The following is a 7,137-nucleotide window of genomic DNA, read 5'->3' on the forward strand; positions in this document are numbered from 1 at the left end:
TTCCCCCACAAGGCCGCAGGTAATCCTGAACTAATCAACATGGTAATTATCATCTTCTTAAGGATACAGTTGTTATGTTCAAGGCTTCTAATTGGTTTTGAACTTCAAGTTTATTCATCTTAAGGCTTCTAAGGCATCATCCTTATCCATAAGAAAGTATACAAGATATTACCTCGTACAATCATCCACGAAAGTTATAAACCATCTTTTATCATAGTGGTTTTGGGTTGAACTCATGTCAACTAGGCCTAGATGAATTAATTCTAAGGGCATAGAATTACTCTGAACATTTGTGCTAAAAGATTTTATAGCATATTCATTTCACTTTTGTGTTCAAGATCCAAACTAAATTTGGGTACATAGCCTATGCTAGGCAGTTTATGCATTGACTTATAATTTTACGGTTCCAAGTCTACCATGCAAAACATTCAAAGACACAAAAAAAATCACAAGAATCAAATATGTTCACTTCATCGGATTTTCCTTTAAACTTATATAGACCCTAAGTCTTATAATTGTTGCCTAAAAAATCAATGCCCTTAGTTATAACAAGTTTTCCGCATTTAATTAAGATCTTCAATCTTTTACCATCTTCAAGAGAACAAGATACAAGATTCGTTCATATGCTCGGAACATGAAAACTTCATTCAGTGTGAAAATATTACAGATATGATCTTATGCTCGACCTTTCCCTTTTATGCAACCTCTGTCGCAGATGATTTACTCATATAGAGTTTCTCGACATCCCTTATCCTCTGATAAGAGGTGAACTTTAAAAAATTACAAAAGAAAAAAATAAATTATAATTTTTATTAAAACTTTAAAAAATTATTTTTTATTAATCTTTTTCCAACAAATTGTTCCTATCTTCATGATTCAGCTGGTTTGGGAGTGACACTGACATCCCGTTATACGGTGCTGCTGCGAGGTTGAAGTGTTCAATCTGCTCCTATCAATGGTAGTTAAGTTTATTATTTCCTCTTTATTTGTCTCTCCAGGAATATGCACTACCAAGATTTAAATACACCTAAGAAGTTCCCTCCAATCACTGATAATTCTACTTGTGGTCCAATGGACAGTCCCTAAACTCCTATTGAGTTCCCTGACTACACTTTCAATGTGCAATTTGCTGCGTTGTTAATTTTTTATCGACGTGCAAGTTTGATAGCCTCCAATATAGGCAACAATTGCTTCAGGTTTTTCCTCATCTTCATCATCTATTACAGGGATGCACCTGGATCCCTTGCAAGAGAGTGAAATACTACTTGGATTTGCAGGATTTTTTATCTTATAATCTTATAGTTGCAGTGGTCAATAACACCACTGCTATGAAACATAAATGGTGAAGAGAATAACAAAACTAACTGAAAATGGGGAAATGATTTTTTTTTGTAAGCAAAGGTCACGAGGAGAACGTTATTAAAATAAAGGCAATAAAAAAGAATGAGGGGCCTAGGCCAGAACCTCACAAGAAGAAGAGAGGGGAACGAAAAGAAAAGAAAAGAAAACAAAACAAAGTATAATCACCGAAATCTATACATAGATAGACTTTATATGTTCTTTCCTGAAAACTGAGCAGATAAACAAAGGCGGCTCATCCCACCATTGAGAACTTGTAGAAGCTCCCCATTTCGCCAACAAATCTGCCACACCATTACCCTCTCTATAAATATGGGAGTATCTGAATTGAATCGAAGATAAAAATCTTAAACAATTTTCCCAGTGAACTGCTAGTTTCCATGGCACCAACAAAGGATCTGAAAGCGCCCTAATGACATGCATCGAGTCACACTCAAACCATAAGCGAGACATTCTCCTAGTGCGAGCAATCCTGAATGCATGAATTGTTCCCCAAAATTCTGCATAAACCGAGTTATCAATTCCAATAAATTTCTCTAGACACCCAACAAGTAAACTGTTATGATTTCGAAATACAATTCCACAACCAGCAAGACCCGAATTACCAAGAGAACATCCATCTATATTGACCTTCAACCATCCATAGAGAGGGGGAGACCAGTTTACCTCAATGATCTTCCACCACGGGAAAAATATACATCTACAACTGGATATTTACAACACTTCGCTAAACATCGTATAAAGTCCTATGTTTTACAAATGGTTTCAAAGAAAGAGTTGTCGTATATCATTACTACCAACCCTTAGGAACAAGGGGTTGCGCTGAGAAAACAAACGACAACTCCTTTAGCAAAACAGTTGTGACAACATTTAGGTATAACAACTTTGTTCCATAAAGGTAGTGACTTAGCCTATCACAATTCTCACAAAAGTTGTTGAAGAACACCAAATATGATAATGAAAAATAGTGTTAGAGGGGATATTAGAACATGAACCTATTGGATGGAAGTCTAGCTCATCAACCAACCTTACAGTTCACAAATTTTGATTTTTTGTGTTTTTTATTAATAAAAAGGTATAACAACACTTATAAGTGTTTTTAAAGTAAAAATATAGAATGTTGGAAAAAATGAGGTTGGGGGGATTCGATCCTGAGCCTCAGGCATGGAAGTCTACACCACTAACCATACCTACACTATCACAGGTTCTGTCAAGTTTGTAGTTATTTAATACACTAACTTTATGACAACCCTTCATAAGAGTTGTAAAACAAAATGTAATGCTCAAAAATAATGCTCAGGTGACTGAGCCGCAAACAGCGTGAATCCTTCTCTGTGAACAATCACATACATTCTACAATGACAATGCATATCATTTCATATCTTTAGTTGATGAAAGTATGGGTTGAAACCTCAGATGCAATTTTAAGCATTGGCATCGCATAAGCCAACTACTTCTCAAACTGCTCTCCTATTGCTTGACAAATTCTGGCATATTCTGCAATCACAACAACTTCACCAAAGAGGTTAAGTTCAAATACGTAACTTCCCTTTCAAAAACATAACTCAAATTTCAAAACAATAAGTTCCAAAGTCTACACATATCCTCAGTAGATTACTGATCGATCTGGGTAACAGATCTTTGAGAAATTAATGGAGGAAGTAAGTCTTCAACTATGTGTAAGATTACTTGTTGGTGAAGAAATCTCCTGAAATGATGAAGTCGAGATCGATGTAGTTGAAAACGATAACAATAAATCGAGTTGTTGGAGTTGGATACGATTGAGGGGGAGATGGTGGTGATTTCAGTGAAGACGACGGAGGGGGGATGAAGTTGCATCTCTGTGAAGGAAAAAAATGTTTGAAATTGATAAGGAAAGAATAGATATGCTGGTAATATGGAAAATAGAAAAAAAAAATGGACGGATTTATATGGAAATCGATGGTTGTGATGACAGTTTTTCAACATCCCCTTCCATAACTCTTAAGAAAAGTCGGCGTAAGGATACGACAAATTTTTCTCACTTCTGCAGAATTTTTCTTACTTCTGCCAAAAAAATTTCACTTCAGCAAAAAACTATTTTGTTGTCTGGTTCTGCAAAAAAATTCTCAGTTATGCAAAAAAAAAAATGGCTAAATCACTAACTTAGGGTCATTGAGATTGGGTAGAAATATCCGAATACGTTTCCATGACCAAAATCACGAACCAGGAAGTTCGAAGTTATTGAGAATATTCCAATGGAATCTTACCCATAAATTGTTGGATTCATCTTTTTTGCGAACTTTCAGATTTATATAGTAGTCCGCTCCTGGCCAGGTTTCGATCTCAGAGCCATTTTTTTTCTCGAAGTTGACGAATTTGTGTGTGTTTACGGTTTCTGAGAATGTTCCCATGGAATCTTACCCGTGAATGGTTGGATTCATCGTTTTTGCGAACTGTCAGACTTATATAGTAGTCCGCTCATGGCGAGGTTTCGATCTCAGAGCTAGTTTCTTTCTCGAATTGACGAATTTGTGTGTGTTTAAAGTTCGGAAAATATTCCCATGGAATCTTACCCGTAAATGGTTGGATTCATCTTTTTTGCGAACTTTCATAATTATATAGTAGTCCGCTCCTGTCCAGGTCTCGATCTATATAGGAGCCAGTTTCTTTCTCGAAGTTGACAAATTTGTGTGTATTTAAGGTTTCTGAGAATATTTCGATGGAATCTTACTCGTAAATGGTTGGATTCACTAACTCTCATACTTATAGTAGTCCGCTCCTAGCCAGGTTTCGATCTCGGAACTAGTTTATTTCTCGAAGTTGACGAATTTGCGTGTTTTTAAGGTTTCAGAGAATACTCTCATGGAATCTTGATGTGGTTTATAGATAGTGGTAAAGGTGGTTCGATTCTCAGACTTGCGAAGGATAAAATATAGACTTAAATTCTAAAACTAAAATAGAAAACAAACTAAAAATTGTCACAAACTCAACCAAAGATGATATCAATATTAAAAGAACACTGAGGCTAAGATTCCACTATTTTCCAAGTTCAAAGTGATTTAATCCCAATAATTATATTTATGCAATTTTCTCGTTCAAGTTGATTCTAACTATTGCAACAAGTAGATTCTCAAAATAACAAGTGTAAAACCGAAGCATAGAACATCAAAAACCTAGGTCCAAGTATGCTCTATCAAAAGAAATAACAATTGCTTAACAAAAATCATTCAAACAATTTTCAACCAAGGCAAATAATTATAAAATAATTGCAAATAAATAAATAAAATAGGATATACCACTTCTTGTTGGAAAAATAGCTTCCTCTATCGCCTCAGCAATGGGGTTTAGCTCCTCATATTAATCACTTGCTCAAAATATTTGTTTATGGTTCAAAAGTTGATTAAAAGATGAAAAACTATAACACTGATTCTTTGCAACGATGTATTGGTGTTGCAAAACAAAAGACTGACTGTTACAAAGAAGTCACTGTAGCAGCGTTACGAATTTGAGACGTTGTTTTTATTTGCAATGCTTGTTCTTCAGCAGCAGCAGAAGAAACACGGGTTTTCCTGCAACTTGATCTTCTCAGCTCTGTAGTGTTACAAACTTCTCTGCGACTGCTCCAATGACTTTGTAACCTTCCCTGGAACTCGAACACACCTTTTATACTGCTCAGAAACCTAAAAATAGCGATTAATTCTCTCTTTTTCTTTTAGTGCAAGCCACGACAATAATATTCTCTGCCGATTTCCTTAAGCGTTTCTAAGACTTCCAAATCATCTGAAACTCTTCCTTAGATAGAATATCACCTTAGGAAACAATCTCACACCTTCAGTCTCCATGAAATTCCTAAAATAATTCCACAAAGTTTCCGTGTTCACTTCAACCTCTGTTTCCTTTTTTGGGATTATCCAGCCCAATTTGATCGATTCCAGCGCAGATACCAAGCCTGTTATGCTCAATCACGTCCAGCCCAACAAATTTCAGCGATTGAATCTCTCTAAAACACCTTCGAAATCAATCCCCAACTCTGGTTCGTCTGCAACATTTTTTCCCGCTAATTTCTGAGTTTAAAAACGATGAAGATGACCTCCCCCTATCCTGTGCTGGTCTCCCTTTAGCAGCTGCCTGGAAATGGATGCCCCTTAGTAATTGGTTACCCCTTATCCATTTGAGGGGTCCGAATAGCAATTGTCCTCCAGGGGTGCCCCGCGCAACTTTTCAAGCAGATTTTTCCAAAAATGTTTATTGGCCAAAAATACCTACACACACATAAAACACCATAATAAGTACAAAAATGAGCACTATCAATATATAGAATCGAGATAAATTAGACACAAAAATGAGTCTATCAAATACCCCCAAACCTATTATTTGCTAGTCCTCGAGCAAAATAAAATAAAATAAAATCCTAACTCACTGACGCAGGCATCGTCGATTGCATCCCTAGTGGCGGAGTGTTGTCTCCGGAGGGATTACAATAGGTATACCCACAAAACCTTTACTCCAGACCTTAGCTATCTATACAGAACCTTGGAAGGCACTAAAGAATCTCCTTGGTTGGCATACTTATTGACTGCAGGAGGAAGTACCCTGATGTGAAATTCCAATTGATGTACACGAGTTTGCACTCAAGCATACTAAAATTAATATAAAGTGACAGAGCTCTACTCAGATAGTTGCACTATGGACATCAATATTCGGAGTCAAACCAATCACATGGATAGATTAAGAGATGGATATAGAAAAACATAGATGGTTTTGATGTTTACTAAGTGAAAGGCGTTTCCCATATCTGTCTGAAGGCCTCCGCCAAAATGAACCTATCCTAATGGATTGAGATACTAGTCTGACTAATATCAACACACTGGCATATACAAGAGTACCAGTGGTCGATAACCTAATTCTAGGTCAACACAACTGGCATATACAAGGGTACCAGTGGTCGACTTTATTGAATTTTCTTTTTGGTCAAATGGTTCGGTCTCATTTTTTTTTTTTTTATCTCATTTTTTTTTTCAACTTTTTTTTTTTGGTATCTCAATCACTCTAATTCACCCTAGCATTGGTAACAACTTGAATCGTGGGCCCCACCTATCACTTAGAGAAACATAGTTTAAAAACAAAATAAAAATAGAAGTGAAAAGGACTCAACGAGATATGGTGAAACTATCATGTTATTTCTAACACCTGAGCTCTGTGCTTTTATGAATAGACTCTTCTAGATGTTGCCATCTAATCAGATTGGTTCCTCAACTCCTACAACCAAAATGTTCCCATCCATTTAGATTAGTTAGTGCTATCCTTAATATGCATAAATTTTTAGGCTCTGGAGTTTATTAATGCAACTAAAAAGTTTCTCCCATACCCCCAAACTTAAATCTAACATTGTCCTCAATGTTCTAAAGATGAAATTAAAAGCATGAACAAGGAGAAATTGTTACCATTAAAGCAAAAGAGTTAAGGAAAGATATTACCTTGTTGCATGAGATTGGGTTACCTCCCAAGAAGTGCTAAGTTTAAAGTCTTCAGCCAGACATCAAGTTTCATAAAATGGCTAGTTACCTTTTAAATCATATATCAGTAGTCGAAATAACTGTGGGTCATGAAAACCAAATAAAACTTCCACTAATATGAAACAACTTCACAGGATCATAAAAAATAACATAAGGAGCACAACCTCATTGAAAGTTTCTTGTAAGGCAATTGGATTTATTTGGGGTACCCAATTGGGCTTCATATGAGTGTCTTGGAAAACAGATTCATCCGAAAAACGGGACTTTAATAGCTGGATTT

This window comes from Papaver somniferum, chromosome 2 (assembly GCF_003573695.1).
Source record: "Papaver somniferum cultivar HN1 chromosome 2, ASM357369v1, whole genome shotgun sequence".
NCBI classification, from domain to species: Eukaryota; Viridiplantae; Streptophyta; class Magnoliopsida; order Ranunculales; family Papaveraceae; genus Papaver; species Papaver somniferum.